The sequence below is a fragment of the Bombina bombina genome, chromosome 5 (genome assembly GCF_027579735.1).
Source record: "Bombina bombina isolate aBomBom1 chromosome 5, aBomBom1.pri, whole genome shotgun sequence".
Taxonomy (NCBI): domain Eukaryota; kingdom Metazoa; phylum Chordata; class Amphibia; order Anura; family Bombinatoridae; genus Bombina; species Bombina bombina.
This window is the reverse complement of record NC_069503.1, coordinates 847687438-847707636: the sequence shown is the minus strand read 5'-3', so window position 1 is coordinate 847707636 and position 20199 is coordinate 847687438. Positions and strand designations below refer to the sequence as shown.

At 40.2% G+C, this 20199-nt stretch overlaps 1 protein-coding gene across 1 annotated transcript in view; it reads left to right on the top strand.

The window, feature by feature from the left end:
* Positions 1–20199, top strand: part of OSBPL1A (oxysterol binding protein like 1A) — a 702947-nt gene that overhangs the window by 519887 nt on the left and 162861 nt on the right.

The window sequence follows — 20199 nt, the reverse complement described above, 5'->3', positions numbered from 1 at the left end:
AATAACACTCAATTTATTAATGTTAAACGTTTTTTGCTGGCATGTAAAATCGTTTAATTTTCTGAGGTACTGGGTGAAAAAATGTTTTGGGCACTATTTTTTTCCACTTGGCAGTCGTTTTATTTAATTTATGACAGTTTACTGATCTCTCTCACTGTTATGTGTGAGGGGGAGGGACCTTTTTTGGTGCTTTTGCTACGCATCAAAAAATTCAGTCAGAAGTTTATTGTCTTCCCTGCATGATCCGGTTCATCTCTACAGAACTCTGGGGTCTTCAAAACTTGTTTTGAGGGAGGTAATCACTCACAGCAGAGCTGTGAGATTGTAGTTGACTGTGATAAAAAAACGTTTATTTCTGTATTTTTTTTTTTTTTTTTCTGCTATCAGGGTTAGTTATCCTTTGCTAATGGGAGCAATCCTTTGCTAAAATTGTGTTTTTTTACAAAGATTTGATGCTATAACTTTTCAGTTTATTAATTTTCAACTGTCATAACTTTTTCTGTGCTTCTTATAGGCACAGTACGTTTTCATATTATAGTAAATTACTTGAAAAGTATTTCCAAGTTGCTAGTTTATTTGCTAGTGTGTTAAACATGTCTGATTCAGAGGAAGATATCTGTGCTATATGTGCTAAAGCCAAAGTGGAGCCCAATAGAAATTTATGTACTAACTGTATTGATGCTACTTTAAATAAAAGTCAATCTGTACAAATTGAACATATTTCACCAAACAACGAGGGGAGAGTTATGCCGACTAACTCACCTCACGTGTCAGTACCTGCATTTCCCGCTCGGGAGGTGCGTGATATTGTAGCGCCGAGTACATCTGGGCGGCCATTACAAATCACATTACAGGATATGGCTACTGTTATGACTGAAGTTTTGGCTAAATTACCAGAACTAAGAGGTAAGCGTGATCACTCTGGGGTGAGAACAGAGTGCGCTGATAATATTAGGGCCATGTCAGACACTGCGTCACAATTTGCAGAACATGAGGACGGAGAGCTTCATTCTGCGGGTGACGGTTCTGATCCAAACAAACTGGATTCAGATATTTCAAATTTTAAATTTAAGCTGGAAAACCTCCGTGTATTACTAGGGGAGGTGTTAGCGGATCTGAGTGATTGTAACACAGTTGCAATACCAGAGAAAATGTGTAGGTTGGATAAATATTTTGCGGTACCGGCGAGTACTGACGTTTTTCCTATACCTAAGAGACTTACTGAAATTGTTACTAAGGAGTGGGATAGACCCGGTGTGCCGTTCTCACCCCCTCCGATATTTAGAAAGATGTTTCCAATAGACGCCACCACACGGGACTTATGGCAAACGGTCCCTAAGGTGGAGGGAGCAGTTTCTACTTTAGCTAAGCGTACCACTATCCCGGTGGAGGATAGCTGTGCCTTTTCAGATCCAATGGATAAAAAGTTAGAGGGTTACCTTAAGAAAATGTTTGTTCAACAAGGTTTTATATTGCAACCTCTTGCATGCATTGCGCCTTTCACGGCTGCAGCAGCATTTTGGTTTGAGTCTCTGGAAGAGACACTTGAATCAGCTCCATTAGATGAGATTACACACAAGCTTAAAGCCCTTAAGTTAGCTAACCCATTTATTTCAGATGCCGTAGTACATTTAACTAAACTTACGGCTAAGAATTCCGGATTCGCCATTCAGGCACGCAGAGCACTGTGGCTAAAATCCTGGTCAGCTGACGTTACTTCTAAATCTAAATTGCTTAATATACCTTTCAAAGGGCAGACCTTATTCGGGCCCGGGTTGAAAGAAATTATCGCTGACATTACAGGAGGTAAAGGCTATGCCCTGCCTCAAGACAGAGCCAAACCTAAGGCTAGACAGTCTAATTTTCGTTCCTTTCGTAATTTCAAAGCAGGAGCAGCATCAACTTCCTCTGCACCAAAACAGGAAGGAGCTGTTGCTCGCTACAGACAAGGCTGGAGACCTAACCAGTCCTGGAACAAGGGCAAGCAGGCCAGGAAACCTGCTGCTGCCCCTAAGACAGCATGAATCGAGGGCCCCCGATCCGGGAACGGATCTAGTGGGGGGCAGACTTTCTCTCTTCGCCCAGGCTTGGGCAAGAGATGTCCAGAATCCCTGGGCGTTAGAGATCATATCTCAGGGATACCTTCTAGACTTCAAATTCTCTCCCCCAAGAGGGAGATTTCATCTGTCAAGGTTGTCGACAAACCAAATAAAGAAAGAGGCGTTTCTACGCTGCGTACAAGATCTTTTATTAATGGGAGTGTTCCATCCGGTTCCGCGGTCGGAACAAGGACAAGGGTTTTACTCAAATCTGTTTGTGGTTCCCAAAAAAGAGGGAACTTTCAGGCCAATCTTGGATTTAAAGATCCTAAACAAATTCCTAAGAGTTCCATCGTTCAAAATGGAAACTATTCGGACAATTTTACCCATGATCCAAAAGGGTCAGTACATGACCACAGTGGATTTAAAGGATGCTTACCTTCACATACCGATTCACAAAGATCATTACCGGTATCTAAGGTTTGCCTTTCTATAAAGGCATTACCAGTTTGTAGCTCTTCCATTCGGATTGGCTACGGCTCCGAGAATCTTCACAAAGCTTCTGGGTGCTCTTCTGGCGGTACTAAGACCGCGAGGAATTGCGGTAGCTCCGTACCTAGACGACATTCTGATACAAGCTTCAAGCTTTCAAACTGCCAAGTCTCATACAGAGTTAGTACTGGCATTTCTAAGGTCGCATGGATGGAAGGTGAACGAAAAGAAGAGTTCTCTCTTTCCACTCACAAGAGTTCCCTTCTTGGGGACTCTTATAGATTCTGTAGAAATGAAGATTTACCTGACAGAAGACAGGTTAACAAAGCTTCAAAATGCATGCCGTGTCCTTCATTCCATTCAACACCCGTCAGTAGCTCAATGCATGGAGGTGATCGGCTTAATGGTAGCAGCAATGGACATAATACCCTTTGCACGTCTACATCTCAGACCGCTGCAATTGTGCATGCTAAGTCAATGGAATGGGGATTACTCAGACTTGTCCCCTACTCTGAATCTGGATCAAGAGACCAGAAATTCTCTTTTATGGTGGCTTTCTCGGCCACATCTGTCCAGGGGGATGCCATTCAGCAGGCCGGACTGGACAATTGTAACAACAGACGCCAGCCTACTAGGTTGGGGCGCTGTCTGGAATTCTCTGAAGGCTCAGGGACAATGGAATCAGGAGGAGAGTCTCCTACCAATAAACATTCTGGAATTGAGAGCAGTTCTCAATGCCCTTCTGGCTTGGCCCCAGTTAACAACTCGGGGGTTCATCAGGTTTCAGTCGGACAAAATCACGACTGTAGCTTACATCAACCATCAGGGAGGGACAAGAAGCTCCCTAGCAATGATGGAAGTATCAAAGATAATTCGCTGGGCAGAGTCTCACTCTTGCCACCTGTCAGCAATCCACATCCCGGGAGTGGAGAACTGGGAGGCGGATTTCTTAAGTCGTCAGACTTTTCATCCGGGGGAGTGGGAACTTCATCCGGAGGTCTTTGCCCAAATACTTCGACGTTGGGGCAAACCAGAGATAGATCTCATGGCGTCTCGACAGAACGCCAAGCTTCCTTGTTACGGGTCCAGATCCAGGGATCCGGGAGCGGTTCTGATAGATGTTTTGACAGCACCTTGGACCTTCAGGATGGCTTATGTGTTTCCACCCTTCCCGATGCTTCCTCGATTGATTGCCAGAATCAAACAGGAGAGAGCATCAGTGATTCTAATAACGCCTGCATGGCCACGCAGGACTTGGTATGCAGATCTAGTGGACATGTCATCCTGTCCACCTTGGTCGCTACCTCTGAAACAGGACCTTCTGATCCAGGGTCCCTTCAAACATCAAAATCTAATTTCTCTGAAGCTGACTGCTTGGAAATTGAACGCTTGATTTTATCAAAACGTGGATTTTCTGAGTCAGTTATTAATACCTTAATACAGGCTAGGAAGCCTTTTACCAGAAAGATTTACCATAAGATATGGCGCAAATACTTATATTGGTGCGAATCCAAGAGTTACTCATGGAGTAAGGTTAGGATTCCGAGGATATTGTCTTTTCTACAAGAAGGTTTAGAAAAGGGTTTATCCGCTAGTTCCTTAAAGGGACAGATTTCAGCTCTGTCCATTCTTTTACACAAACGTCTGTCAGAAGTTCCGGACGTTCAAGCTTTTTGTCAGGCTTTAGCTAGGATCAAGCCTGTGTTTAAAACTGTTGCTCCACCATGGAGTTTGAACTTAGTTCTTAATGTTTTACAGGGGGTTCCGTTTGAACCCCTTCATTCCATTGATATCAAGTTGTTATCTTGGAAAGTTCTGTTTTTAATGGCGATTTCCTCGGCTCGAAGAGTCTCTGAGTTATCTGCCTTACATTGTGATTCTCCTTATCTGATTTTTCATTCAGACAAGGTAGTTCTGCGTACTAAACCTGGGTTCCTACCTAAGGTGGTCACTAACAGGAATATCAATCAAGAGATTGTGGTTACATCTTTGTGTCCTAATCCTTCTTCGAAAAAGGAACGTCTGCTACACAATCTAGATGTAGTCCGTGCCCTGAAATTTTATCTACAGGCAACTAAGGATTTTCGACAAACGTCTTCCCTGTTTGTCGTTTATTCTGGTCAGAGGAGAGGTCAAAAAGCTTTGGCTACCTCTCTCTCCTTTTGGCTTCGTAGCATAATACGGTTAGCCTATGAGACTGCTGGACAGCAGCCTCCTGAAAGAATTACAGCACATTCTACTAGAGCTGTGGCTTCCACTTGGGCCTTTAAGAATGAGGCTTCTGTTGAACAAATTTGCAAGGCTGCAACTTGGTCTTCTCTTCATACTTTTTTCAAATTTTACAAATTTGACACTTTTGCTTCTTCGGAGGCTGTTTTTGGGAGAAAGGTTCTTCAGGCAGTGGTTCTTTCCGTATAAAGAGCCTGCCTGTCCCTCCCGTCATCCGTGTACTTTAGCTTTGGTATTGGTATCCCATAAGTAATGGATGATCCGTGGACTGGATACACTTAACAAGAGAAAACATAATTTATGCTTACCTGATAAATTTATTTCTCTTGTAGTGTATCCAGTCCACGGCCCGCCCTGTCACTTTAAGGCAGGTAATTTTTCCATTAAACTACAGTCACCACTGTACCCTATGGTTTTCCTTTCTCTGCATGTTTTCGGTCGAATGACTGGTAATGGCAGTTAGGGGAGGAGCTATATAGCAGCTCTGCTGGGTGAATCCTCTTGCACTTCCTGTTGGGGAGGAGTTAATATCCCATAAGTAATGGATGATCCGTGGACTGGATACACTACAAGAGAAATAAATTTATCAGGTAAGCATAAATTATGTTTTTTTTACTTGTACATTTTCTTTTGTACTATTCCGTCACCAAATTCACTGTAGGACCTGCAATACATTGTTTAAGAACTAATGTACTGTGAGGTGCACAACTTCACATGATTTGGCCAAGCATTAGAAATATGCTGTTTATACTAAATAATATGAGGTAAATAGGGAGAGCTGCTGTATGCTTAGTTACATATTACACTGTACCAGGAAGAGACTATATTTACTGGGAACAGTGCAGAATGCAGATACCATTTTAGGCTGCGCCCAAAGGAATTGTAGCTTTCTCCCCTTATATTATGTATATTATTTGAGAGAGTGAAAAAAAATGTATTGTGTTAATGAAAAGACAACCGCTTTAGATACTGTTCTAAAAAAATCCACTATTATTAAACTATAAATGATGATGATGAACATGATATGTATACATATTCTGCATTGTACTTTCATTATTTCTTCTGCCTGCTTTTTTGTATTTTAACCCCTTAATGACCACAGCACTTTTCCATTTTCTGTCCGTTTGGGACCAGGGCTATTTTTACATTTCTGCGGTGTTTGTATTTAGCTGTAATTTTCCTCTTACTCATTTACTGTACCCACACATATTATATACCGTTTTTCTCGCCATTAAATGGACTTTCTAAAGATACCATTATTTTCATCATATCTTATAATTTACTATAAAAAAAATTATAAAATATGAGGAAAAATTGAAAAAAAATACACTTTTTCTAACTTTGACCCCCAAAATCTGTTACATATCTACAACCACCAAAAAACACCTATGCTAAATAGTTTCTAAATTTTGTCCTGAGTTTAGAAATACCCAATGTTTACATGTTCTTTGCAAGTTATAGGGCCATAAATACAAGTAGCACTTTGCTATTTCCAAACCTTTTTTTTTCCAAAATTAGCGCTAGTTACATTAGAACACTGATATCTTTCAGGAATCTCTGAATATCCATAGACATGTATACAGGGAGTGCAGAATTATTAGGCAAGTTGTATTTTTGAGGATTAATTTTATTATTGAACAACAACCATGTTCTCAATGAACCCAAAAAACTCATTAATATCAAAGCTGAATAGTTTTGGAAGTAGTTTTTAGTTTGTTTTTAGTTATAGCTATTTTAGGGGGATATCTGTGTGTGCAGGTGACTATTACTGTGCATAATTATTAGGCAACTTAACAAAAAACAAATATATACCCATTTCAATTATTTATTTTTACCAGTGAAACCAATATAACATCTCAACATTCACAAATATACATTTCTGACATTCAAAAACAAAACAAAAACAAATCAGTGACCAATATAGCCACCTTTCTTTGCAAGGACACTGAAAAGCCTGCCATCCATGGATTCTGTCAGTGTTTTGATCTGTTCACCATCAACATTGCGTGCAGCAGCAACCACAGCCTCCCAGACACTGTTCAGAGAGGTGTACTGTTTTCCCTCCTTGTAAATCTCACATTTGATGATGGACCACAGGTTCTCAATGGGGTTCAGATCAGGTGAACAAGGAGGCCATGTCATTAGATTTTCTTCTTTTATGCCCTTTCTTGCCAGCCACGCTGTGGAGTACTTGGACGCGTGTGATGGAGCATTGTCCTGCATGAAAATCATGTTTTTCTTGAAGGATGCAGACTTCTTCCTGTACCACTGCTTGAAGAAGGTGTCTTCCAGAAACTGGCAGTAGGACTGGGAGTTGAGCTTGACTCCATCCTCAACCCGAAAAGGCCCCACAAGCTCATCTTTGATGATACCAGCCCAAACCAGTACTCCACTTCCACCTTGCTGGCATCTGAGTCGGACTGGAGCTCTCTGCCCTTTACCAATCCAGCCACGGGCCCATCCATCTGGCCCACCAAGACTCACTCTCATTTCATCAGTCCATAAAACCTTAGAAAAATCAGTCTTGAGATATTTCTTGGCCCAGTCTTGACGTTTCAGCTTGTGTGTCTTGTTCAGTGGTGGTCGTCTTTCAGCCTTTCTTACCTTGGCCATGTCTCTGGGTATTGCACACCTTGTGCTTTTGGGCACTCCAGTGATGTTGCAGCTCTGAAATATGGCCAAACTGGTGGCAAGTGGCATCTTGGCAGCTGCACGCTTGACTTTTCTCAGTTCATGGGCAGTTATTTTGCGCCTTGGTTTTTCCACACGCTTCTTGCGACCCTGTTGACTATTTTGAATGAAACGCTTGATTGTTCGATGATCACGCTTCAGAAGCTTTGCAATTTTAAGAGTGCTGCATCCCTCTGCAAGATATCTCACTATTTTTGACTTTTCTGAGCCTGTCAAGTCCTTCTTTTGACCCATTTTGCCAAAGGAAAGGAAGTTGCCTAATATTTATGCACACCTGATATAGGGTGTTGATGTCATTAGACCACACCCCTTCTCATTACAGAGATGCACATCACCTAATATGCTTAATTGGTAGTAGGCTTTCGAGCCTATACAGCTTGGAGTAAGACAACATGCATAAAGAGGATGATGTGGTCAAAATACTCATTTGCCTAATAATTCTGCACTCCCTGTATATTTTTTTTTAGTAGACATCCCAAAGTATTCATCTAGGCCCATTTTGGTATATTTCATGCCACCATTTCACCGCCAAATGCGATCAAATAAAAAAAATTGTTCACTTTTTCACAATTTTTTAGTTAGGTTTTAGGTTTCTCACTGAAATTATTTACAAACAGCTTGTGCAATTATGGCACAAATGGTTGTAAATTCTTCTCTGGGATCCCCTTTGTTCAGAAATAGCAGACTTATATGGCTTTGGTGTTGCTTTTTGGTAATTAGAATGCCACTAAATGCCACTGCGCACCACACGTGTATTATGCCCAGCAGTGAAGGGGTTAATTAGGGAGCATGTAGGGAGCTTTTTGGGGTAATTTTAGCTTTAGTGTAGTGTAGTAGACAACCCCAAGTATTGATCTAGGCCCATTTTGGTATATTTTATGCCACCATTTCACCGCCCAATGCGATCAAATTAAAAAAACGTAAAATTTTTCACAATTTTAGGTTTCTCACTGAAATAATTTACAAACAGCTTGTGCAATTATGGCAGAAATGGTTGTAAATGCTTCTCTGGGATCCCCTTTGTTCAGAAATAGCAGACATATATGGCTTTGGCGTTGCTTTTTGGTATTTAGAAGACCGCTAAATGCCGCTGCGCATCACACGTGTATTATGGCTAGCAGTGAAGGGGTTAATTAGGTAGCTTGTAGGGAGCTTGCAGGGTTAATATCACATTTAGTGTAGAGCTCAGCCTCCCACCTGAAACATCAGACCCCCTGATCCCTCCCAAACAGCTCTCTTCCCTCCCCCACCCCACAATTGTCCCCGCCATCTTAAGTACTGGCAGAAAGTCTGCCAGTACTAAAATAAAAGCTATATTTGTGTGTTTTTTAAGAAAGCATATTTACATATGCTATTATGCTGCTGTGTACTATCCCCCTTAGCCCCCAACCTCACTGATCCCCCCCCCAAACAGCTCTATAACCCTCCCACTCTAACTTAATCTTTGCCATCTTGGGTACTGGCAGCTGTCTGCCAGTACCCAGTTTAGAAGAAAACATGTGTTTTTTTAATTTTTATTAAGATTTTCTGTAGTGTAGCTTCCCCCCACACAAAACCAACCCCCCACCCCTCCACGATCTCTTTTTGTGATAATGATTTTATTTAGATTTTGGAAGATTTGGGCAATTTTTTAATAAAAATATTTTCCGTAGTGTAGCGGTTCCCACCCGCTCCAGCCCCGTGCACGCGCCCGCCCGCCACCCTCCGTGCACGCGCGCGCTCCCGTGCGCGCCCCCTAACAGTCCGCCCCCGATCCCGCCCCCCTTGACGTCAGAGGGCACACCGATGGCCACCCACCAACGATACCGGCCATCGATGTCCGGTGCAGAGAGGGCCACAGAGTGGCTCTCTCTGCATCGGATGGCCATGTAAGGTTATTGCAGGATGCCTCCATATCGAGGCATCACTGCAATAACCGGAAAGCAGCTGGAAGCGAGCAGGATCGCTTCCAGCTGCTTTCCACACCGAGGACGTGCAGGGTACGTCCTCAGGCGTTAACTGCCTTTTTTTTTTGAGGACGTACCCTGCACGTCCTCGGTCATTAAGGGGTTAAAGGGACACTGAACTCAAATGTTTTCTTTCATGATTCACATAGCGCATGACATTTTAAGCAACTTTCTCATTTACTTCTATTATCAATTTTTCTTTGTTCTCGTGGTATCTGTATTTTAAAAGCAGGAATGTAAATCTTAGCAGCCATCCCATTTTGGTTCAGCACCATGTATAATGCTTGCTTTTTGGAAGCTTACATTTACCCACCAATAAGCAAGCATAACCCAGGTCCTCAACTAAAAATGGGCCGGCTCCTATACATCGCATTCCTGCTTTTTAAATAAAGATAGCAAGAGAAGGAAGAAAATTTGATAATGGGAGTAAATTAGAAAGTTGCTTAAAATTGCATGCTCTATCTGAATTCTGAAAGAAAAAAAAATTGGGTTTAGTATCCCTTTAACTGAATATTTTTCTAGTACAATCAGCCTGGATTTAGTAATCTTGCCCTGCAATATACTACACAGTGATTGCTTGATCAATTTAGGAGCTCAGTTATATATGTCTCTAAGATATATCTGTATGTCCCTATACTAACCTGAGACTACACAGAAAAATGCAAATTTGTGCTAACAATCGGCTAGATTACAAGTTTTGCGGTAAGCTGAAAAAGCAGCGTTAACAGGTCCTAACGCTGCTTTTTCACTACCGCTGCTATTAAGAGTCTTGCAGGTTTAGGGGCACCGCACACTTTCTTCTCCTTACCGTAAACCGACTTACGTAAACTTCGTAAACCCTTTTTTCTATGGGACTTCGATAGCGTCGGTATTACGAGTCTGTCCTGCGAGGCCAAAAAGTGAGCGGTACAGCCTCTACCTCCAAGATTCCTAGCGCATTCTAAAGTCAGTAGTCGTAAATTTTACACTACAACGCTGTAGCATAAAACTCATAATTAAAGTGCTAAAAAGTACACCAACACCCATAAACTACATATTAACCCCTAAACAGAGGCCCTCCCGCATCGCAAACACTATAATAACATTTTTAACCCCTAATCTGCCCCTATGGACATCGCTGCCACTATAATAAACATATTAACCCCTAAACCGCCGCACTCCCTCCTCGCAAACACTAGTTAAATATTGACCCCTAATCTGCTGCCCCTAACATCACTACACCACCTACATTATACTTATTAACCCCTAATCTTCCGCTCTGGACATCGCCGCAACCTACATTATATTTATTAACCCCTAACCTGCTGCCCCCAACATCACCACCATCTACCTACATTTATTAACCCCTAATCTGCCATCCCCAACGTCGCTGCCACTATTCTAAATGTATTAATCCCTAAACCTAAGTCTAACCCTAACACTCCCTTACTTAAATATAATTTAACTAAATATAAATAAAATTACTATCATTAACTAAATTATTCCTATTTAAAACTAAATACTTACCTATAAAATAAACCCTAAGCTAGCTACAATATAATGAATAGCTACATTGTAGGTAGCTTAGGGTTTATTTTTATTTTACAGGCAAGTTTGTATTTATTTTAACTAGGTAGAATAGTTTCTAAATAGTTATTAACTATTTAATAACTACCTAGCTAAAATAAATACAAATTGACCTGTAAAATAAAACCTAACCTAAGTTACACTAACACCTAACAATACACTACAATTAAATAAATTAACTAAATTAAATAAATTAAATTAGCTAAATCACAAAAAAACCCCACTAAATTACAGAAAATAAAAAACAAATTACAGATATTTAAACTTATTACACCTAATCTAATAGCCCCATCTAAATTAAAAAAAGCCCCCCCAAAATTAAAAAAAACCTAAACTAAACTATCAAGGGCCTTTTGCGGCAAATTTTAAAGTGATATTCATTCCGAAGAAGACGTTGTTTGAAGAGGATGCTCCGCGCTGGATGTCTTGAAGATGGAGCCGTTCCGCGTCCGAAGGATGAAGATAGATGCTATCTGGATGAAGACTTCTGCCTGTCTGGAGGACCACTTCTGCTGGCTTCCTTGAGGACATCTTGCCGCTTGGATGAAGACTTCTCCCGGTAAGTGAATCTTCGGGGGTTAGTGTTCAGATTTTTAACCTATTTTTTAGGTTAGGGCTTTGGGCCTGCAATAGAGCTAAATGCCCTTTTAAGGGCAATGCCCATCCAAATGCCCTATTCAGGGCAATATGGAGCTTAGGTTTTTTTTAGTTAGGCTTTTATTTGGGGGGTTGGTTGTGTGGGTGGTGGGTTTTACTTGAAACAAAGTGAGAAGCACTCGATGACAGCTGGTTCAAGTGATTTTAATGGACAGGGTATCCACACAAACAATTCACGTTTGATCATTTGTTTTTTATTGTGGCTATGAGTAAGGCTCACGCCGAAACACGTTAGCCAACAGTTTCACCAGCTCCTAGTTTAATATACATGTCTCTGTATTCTTATTAGGGACACAGTCCCTTCAAACACCGTGTACTGTGAATTGTTTGTGTGGATACCCTGTCCATTAAAATCACTTGAACCAGCTGTCATCGAGTGCTTCTCACTTCCTTTGTTTCATGTTATCCTACACTGGGCCGGAGTGAGCACGGATTATTCGGCTGTGGGCTGCAAGGTTTGGCGCAACAGTGGGGACTGCCTGCAGGACTAGGGACCAAGGATCGCCTTCACATGTTTGTGAGTTGTTTTCACATTACCGAATAACTGCAGTCCTGGCGAGAAACATAATATGCCGCCGGAGCAAGTCTGAAGGAGGTATGTGTTCAAATGGAGCAATGATAACTCTGTAGCCCTCAAGTAGTTGAACTGTGCTTTGCTGCCTACTTACATAAGTACTGACACTGTGAATAACTTTGAGGTCCAGTTTCCTGCATTGTTCTAACACGGGGAGGGAGGAACCCCGTTTTGTTGTTTTGACCAGGCATCTTTAAATTGGATTTGCTGCTAAGTGTTTTGTGTTTTTCTAAACTATATGTGCAGAAAGTTCGGGGCCATATTAACACCTACACTTTTGTTATGCTTTGAATTCTTAACTGCTTCCACACACCCACTTTCCAGTTTTCTCTGCTTGTGTGTGAATGGTGGGTTTTACTGTTGGGGGGTTGTTTGTATTTTTTTTTTTACAGGTAAAAGAGTTGATTTCTTTGGGGCAATGCCCCGCAAAAGGCCCATTAAGGGCTATTGATATTTTAGTTTAGGCTAGGCTTTTTTATTTTGGGGGGCTTTTTTTATTTTGATAGAGCTATTAGGTGTAATTAGTTTAAAGATCTGTAATTAGTTTTTTATTTTCTCTAATTTAGTGTTGTTTTTTGTGATTTAGCAAATTTAATTTATTTAATTGTTTTTAATTTAGTTAATTTATTTAATTGTAGTGTTAGGTGTTATTGTAACTTAGGTTAGGTTTTATTTTACAGGTCAATTTGTATTTATTTTAGCTAGGTAGTTATTAAATAGTTAATAACGATTTAGTAACTATTCTACCTAGTTAAAATAAATACAAACTTGCCAGTAAAATAAAAATAAACACTAACGGCTAGATTTAGAGTTTTGTCGGTAACGACCCGCGTAGCTAACGCTGGCTTTTTTCTGTCCGCACCTTTAAAATAACTCTGGTATTGAGAGTCCACAGAATGGCTGCGTTAGGCTCCAAAAAATGAGCGTAGAGCATATTTAACGCCACTGCAACTCTCGATACCAGAGTTGCTTACGGAAGCGGCCAGCTTCAAAAACGTGCTCGTGCACGATTCCCCCATAGAAAACAATGGGGCTGTTTGAGCTGAAAAAAAAACCTAACACCTGCAAAAAAGCCGCGTTCAGCTCCTAACGCAGCCCCATTGGTTGCTATGGGGAAACACTTCCTATGTCTGCACCTAACACCCTAACATGAACCCCGAGTCTAAACACCCCTAACCTTACACTTATTAACCCCTATTCTGCCGCCCCCGCTATCGCTGACCCCTGCATATTATTATTAACCCCTAATCTGCTGCTCCGTAAACCGCCGCTATTTACATTATCCCTATGTACCCCTAATCTTCTGTCCCTAACACCGTCGACCCCTATATTATATTTATTAACCCCTAATCTGCCGCCCACAACGTCGCCTCCACCTGCCTACACTTATTAACCCCTAATCTGCCGACCGGACCGCACCACTATTATAATAAAGTTATTAATCCCTAATCTGCCCTCCCTAACATCGCCGACACCTAACTTCAAACATTAACCCCTAATCTGCCGACTGGAGCTCACCGCTATTCTAATAAATGTATTAACCCCTAAAGCTAAGTCTAACACTAACACCCCCTAAGTTAAATATAATTTTAATCTAACAAAATTAATTAACTCTTATTAAATAAATTATTCCTATTTAAAGCTAAATACTTACCTGTAAAATAAATCCTAATATAGCTACAACATAAATTATAATTATATTATAGCTATTTTAGGATTTATATTTATTTTACAGGTAACTTTGTATTTATTTTAACCAGGTACAATAGCTATTAAATAGTTAAGAACTATTTAATAGCTAAAATAGTTAAAATAATTACAAATTTACCTGTAAAATAAATCCTAACCTAAGTTACAATTAAACCTAACACTACACTATCAATAAATAAATTAAATAAAATACCTACAATTACCTACAATTAAACCTAACACTACACTATCAATAAATGAATTAAATACAATATCTACAAATAAATACAATTAAATAAACTAACTAAAGTACAAAAAATAAAAAAGAACTAAGTTACAAAAAATAAAAAAATATCTACAAACATTAGAAAAATATTACAACAATTTTAAACTAATTACACCTACTCTAAGCCCCCTAATAAAATAAAAAAGCCCCCAAAAATAAAAAAATGCCCTACCCTATTCTAAATTACAAAAGTTTAAAGCTCTTTTACCTTACCAGCCCTGAACAGGGCCCTTTGCGGGGCATGCCCCAAGAAATTCAGCTCCTTTGCCTGTAAAAAAACACATACAATACCCCCCCCAACATTACAACCCACCACCCACATACCCCTAATCTAACCCAAACCCCCCTTAAATAAACCTAACACTAAGCCCCTGAAGATCTTCCTACCTTATCTTCACCTCACCAGGTATCACTGATCCGTCCTGGCTCCAAAATCTTCATCCAAGCCAAAGCGGGGGCTAGACATCCATCATCCGACGGCTGAAGAAGTCCAGAAGAGGGTCCAAAGTCTTCATCCTATCCGGGAAGATCGGAACAGCCAATAGAATGCGAGCTCAATCTGATTGGCTGATTGAATCAGCCAATCGGATTGAACTTGATTCTGATTGGCTGATTCCATCAGCCAATCAGAATATTCCTACCTTAATTCCGATTGGCTGATAGAATCCTATCAGCCAATCGGAATTTGAGGGACGCCATCTTGGATGACGTCATTTAAAGGAACCGTCATTCGTCGTCTAGTCATCGGAGAAGAAGGATGGATCCGCGATGGAGGTCTTCAAGATGGAGCCGGTCCTCATCGGATGAAGATAGAAGATGCCGCTTGGAAGATGATGGTTGCCGGTCCGGATCTACTCTTCTTCCCGGATAGGATGAAGACTTTGGACCCTCTTCTGGACTTCTTCAGCCGTCGGATGATGGATGTCTAGCCCCCGCTTGGGCTTAGATGAAGATTTTGGAGCCAGGACCGATCAGTGATATCCGGTGAGGTGAAGATAAGGTAGGAAGATCTTCAGGGGCTTAGTGTTAGGTTTATTTAAGGGGGGTTTGGGTTAGATTAGGGGTATGTGGGTGGTGGGTTGTAATGTTGGGGGGGTAGTGTATGTTTTTTTTTACAGGCAAAAGAGCTGAATTCTTTGGGTCATGCCCCGCAAAGGGCCCTGTTCAGGGCTGGTAAGGTAAAAGAGCTTTGAACTTTTGTAATTTAGTATAGGGTAGGGCATTTTTTTTATTTTGGGGGGCTTTGATATTTTATTAGGGGGCTTAGAGTAGGTGTAATTAGTTTAAAATTGTTGTAATATTTTTCTTATGTTTGTAAATATTTTTTTATTTTTTGTAACTTAGTTCTTTTTTATTTTTTGTACTTTAGTTAGTTTATTTCATTGTAGTTATTTGTAGGTATTGTATTTAATTCATTTATTGATAGTGTAGTGTTAGGTTTAATTGTAGGTAATTGTAGGTATTGTATTTAATTAATTTATTGATAGTGTAGTGTTAGGTTTAATTGTAACTTAGGTTAGGATTTATTTTACAGGTAATTTTGTAATTATTTTAACTATTTTAGCTATTAAATAGTTCTTAACTATTTAATAGCTATTGTACCTGGTTAAAATAAATACAAAGTTACCTGTAAAATAAATATAAATCCTAAAATAGCTATAATATAATTATAATTTATAGTGTAGCTATATTAGGATTTATTTTACAGGTAAGTATTTAGCTTTAAATAGGAATAATTTATTTAATAAGAGTTAATTAATTTTGTTAGATTTAAATTATATTTAAGTTAGGGGGGTGTTAGTGTTAGGGTTAGACTTAGCTTTAGGGGTTAATACATTTATTAGAATAGCGGCGAGATTCGGTCGGCAGATTAGGGGTTAATAATAGAAGTTAGGTGTCAGCGATGTTAGGGAGGGCAGATTAGGGGTTAATAAATATAATATAGGGGTCGGCGTTGTTAGGGGCAGCCAGGGGCGAAACTACAGGGGGTGCAGAGGTCGCAGGTGCGACTGGGCCCCTGAGGGTGGGGGCCCAGCTTAAAAAAAAACAAAACATTAACCTACCACTGCCTGCACTGATGTCATGTGAATGTGACATGACTACAGGGGTTAGTGTTTCTGTTATACCCATTGGTGTTTGTGTGTGTGTGTGTATGTATGTGACTGTGTGTGTATTTATGCATGTATGTGTGTTTGTGTATGTTTGTGGAACCAGCAAATTACAGAACATGTTACTACAGCATGGGGGGGGCAGGGGGTAAACAGTGTCACTATACAGTACCACTATATACAGTATGGGGGGGTGGACCATGTCACTGACTACTATGGTCACTTTATAAAGTACTGGGCGGATAGGGTCAGGCCAGCCATCTCACCGGCAGATTACAGACTGTGTCACTAACTTACTATATACAGTACTGGGAGGTAAAATAGTGCCACTATATATATATACAGTATTAGGGGGTCAGACCATCTCACAGACTGTGGGCAGAGGGTACCTCCTTTTGCAGACATGTAATCTGATTCACATTTTTTTCTGTGTTAAATGTAAAAAAAAAAAAAAAAAAAATGTATTAAATTCACCTTTTTTTGGAGGGGGGGGGGGGGGGGGCCCCTTCTTAGATTCTTAGATTCTTGCACCTGGGCCCTGTGGTTTCTAGTTACGCCTCTGGGGGCAGCATATTAGGGGTACATAGCTATAATGTAGGTGGCGGCTCTTTGCGGTCGGCAGATTAGGGGTTAATTATTGTAGGTAGGTGGCGGCGACGTTGTGGGGGGCAGGTTAGGGGTTAATAAATATAATATAGGGGTCGGCGGTGTTAGGGGCAGCAGATTAGGGGTACATAAGGATAACGTAGGTAGCGGTCGGCAGATTAGGGGTTAAAAAAATGTAATCGAGTGTCGGCGATGTGGGGGGGCCTCGGTTTAGGGGTACATAGGTAGTTTATGGGTGTTAGTGTACTTTAGGGCACAGTAGTTAAGAGCTTTATGAACCGGCGTTAGCCCAGAAAGCTCTTAACTACTGACTTTTTTCTGCGGCTGGAGTTTTGTCGTTAGATTTCTAACGCTCACTTCAGCCACGACTCTAAATACCGGAGTTAGGAAGATCCCATTGAAAAGATAGGATACGCAATTGACGTAAGGGGATCTGCGGTATGGAAAAGTCGCGGCTGAAAAGTGAGCGTTAGACCCTTTTTTGACTGACTCCAAATACCGGAGGTAGCCTAAAACCAGCGTTAGGAGCCTCTAACGCTGGTTTTCACGGCTACCGCCAAACTCCAAATCTAGGCCTTAGATTGCTACAATGTAACTATTAGTTTAGGGTTTATTTTATAGGTGTTTAGTTTTAAATAGGAATAATTTAGTTAATTATAGTAGGTTTTATTTAGATCTATTTAAATTATATTTAAAGGTAAGGTAAAGTTTAGGGCTATTGAAATCATATAATCAATGTAATAATTAACCAGAAGGTAGTCGCTAACTTTATTTTGTGTTTTATTATGTAGTTTACATGCAATCCTAAGTTTATATTTCCTACCGTTTTATTCAATTCTCCTCCCCCATGCCACTTCCGTGTTTCTATCTCTTATTTCAGCGAGCGGTCTCACCCCTCTGCTTACGTCTGCTCAATGCGCGTTCACAGAGTGGATTTCGTATGCGCATGCGCCACTTCCCCCACTGCCCGATACAAAGTTTAAATAGTAACTATTTATTCATAAATAAAGACCTTACAGATGTAAATACATATTACGTTAATAACACTCACTTGCTGCGCCGATCGTTGCAATTGTTATTATGAAACAAAACAAGCAATCGCTACAGAGCAAGCACTGAGCATGCGCGACTCACGAACGAGCACGGGTGGAAGTAGGTTAAGTTTAGTCAGACGCATGCGCTCAGTCATCGAGTGACGTAGGAATGGATGGGCTAAACCCCTGAAGGGGAAACAGCTGATTGGACTATAATATCGCTCGCAACTGTCAATCAAAGTTTAGAAAATGTCAGGCGGACGAAAGATTGGTGTCAGAACAGTACTTCTAAGGTAGAAAAATATGTAATTAGGAGACATATTATTATAATGATGAATGAAACTTATGCTAATTTTTAAATCTATGAAAGATAGCGTTAAGTTGTGTGCTCAACTTTACCTTACCTTTAAGTTAGGGGGGTTAGGGTTAGACTTAGATTTAGGAGTTAATACATTTAATATAGTGGCGGCAGATTAGGGGTTAATAAGTGTTGGTAGGGGTCTGCGATGTTGGGGGTAGCAGATTAGGGGTTAATAAGTGTACGATTAGGGGTGTTTAGACTCGGGGTTCATGTTAGGGTGTTAGGTGGGGTGTTAGGTGTAAACATAACTTTTGTTTCCCCATAGGAATCAATCGGGCTGCGTTACTGAGATTTACGCTGCTTTTTTGCAGGTGTTAAACTTTTTCTCAGCTGGCTCTCCCCATTGATGTCTATGGGGAAATCGTGCACGAGCACGTACAACCAGCTCACCGCTGACTTAAGCAGCGCTGGTATTGGAGTGCGGTATGGAGCACAATTTTGCTCTACACTAACTTCTTGCCTTTTAACGCCGGGTTTATGAAAACCCGTAATACCAGCGGTGCAGGTAAGTGAGCGGTGAGAAAAAACTACTCATTAGCACCGCACAACTCATAACGCAAAACTCGTAATCTGGCCGAATGATTGATTAAAAAACTTGAAGAACATGTTTATTTTTTTATTCAATTTTGACTAAACTATTCCTTTAATATCCCTTTAGGTAAAAATCATACATTTTAACAGTGGAAAAGAATACTTTGGCATAACCTAGTCTGCACCCCCCCCCCCCCTTTAAATCATAAAACAACCTAAGGTGTTCTTTTTTCTTTTTAGCCTTTTTAAAGTGCAGGTTTTAAGTGTTACAGAAATGTGTACAACATAGGTGATCCTAAAATATTAGTTTACATCTCCATTATCTCTTTTTACCTAAATCTTTGCCCAGCTCATAAGGGGGCAGGCCAGTTGTTGTACGTTGTGTTTTTGCTTTCAATAGAGTGATGTAGACAAGTGTATGTGCAGAGATTAGGAAAGGATGAAGTAATATATAATCATGTTTGTTCTGCAGAATAACAATATTTCACACAGGGACAAAAAATGTTGTCATCTCAAGGTAGAAAATGTTAAACTGCAGATTTTAAAGTTCTTATTGTGTTCCCTATATTTTTTTTTATTCTCAAATACCTTGACCAAAGTGATGATAATGTACGTTATAATTAGGTACAATCCTGGCATTTGTTGTGGATGTGAAAGTGGTAGATTGTGTGTAGTTGCTAGGGGAGCTGGGTATTGCCCTGTGTAAATGGTTATATGGTCTGGTAGGAGCCAGAAAAGTTCCCATACATATCAGACTTTTTACAAGCATATGGGGACTACCCACAATCCTTTATTAGAGTTTATCTAAATAGTTTGTTCAGAAAATCCCCATTAAAGTACAGTATATTGAAACATTTTTGTAGATAATTTATTTTTTAAACTTTTCTACAGGATTGTGATTCACCCCAGGGTTTGGAAACGTCATTGTTACATAAATTATGTTACAATATTGCTGCTTGTATATCTGTACACACACTGGTTACATTGAGCTGAGTGCTGCCGATTGCTGTACCATGTGCAAGGTGACAGAATTATGCTATGATTATGAATGTTTCCTTAATCTAATATTGATTGTACTATTTTGTATATCAGTGTAAAAAAAAGTCTAATATTGCAATATAAAGGAATGCTTTCAAAAATATCTGAGGTTATTGAATACAGATGGAAAACTAAACAGAAGGTATTTTATTAAGAACATACTTATCTTTACTGTGTTGATTAGCCATATGACAGTTTTAGATTATCTTGCATAAAATCAACTGGTTTATAGTAACGTTGTGTTTAGTGTGTACTGTTGAGGGACTCGTTTTCAGAACTCCCCATACAATGTAGATCATAGAAGTGGGCTGCTAATTAGTTACTTAGGTTTGCAGAACAGATTGGATGAACT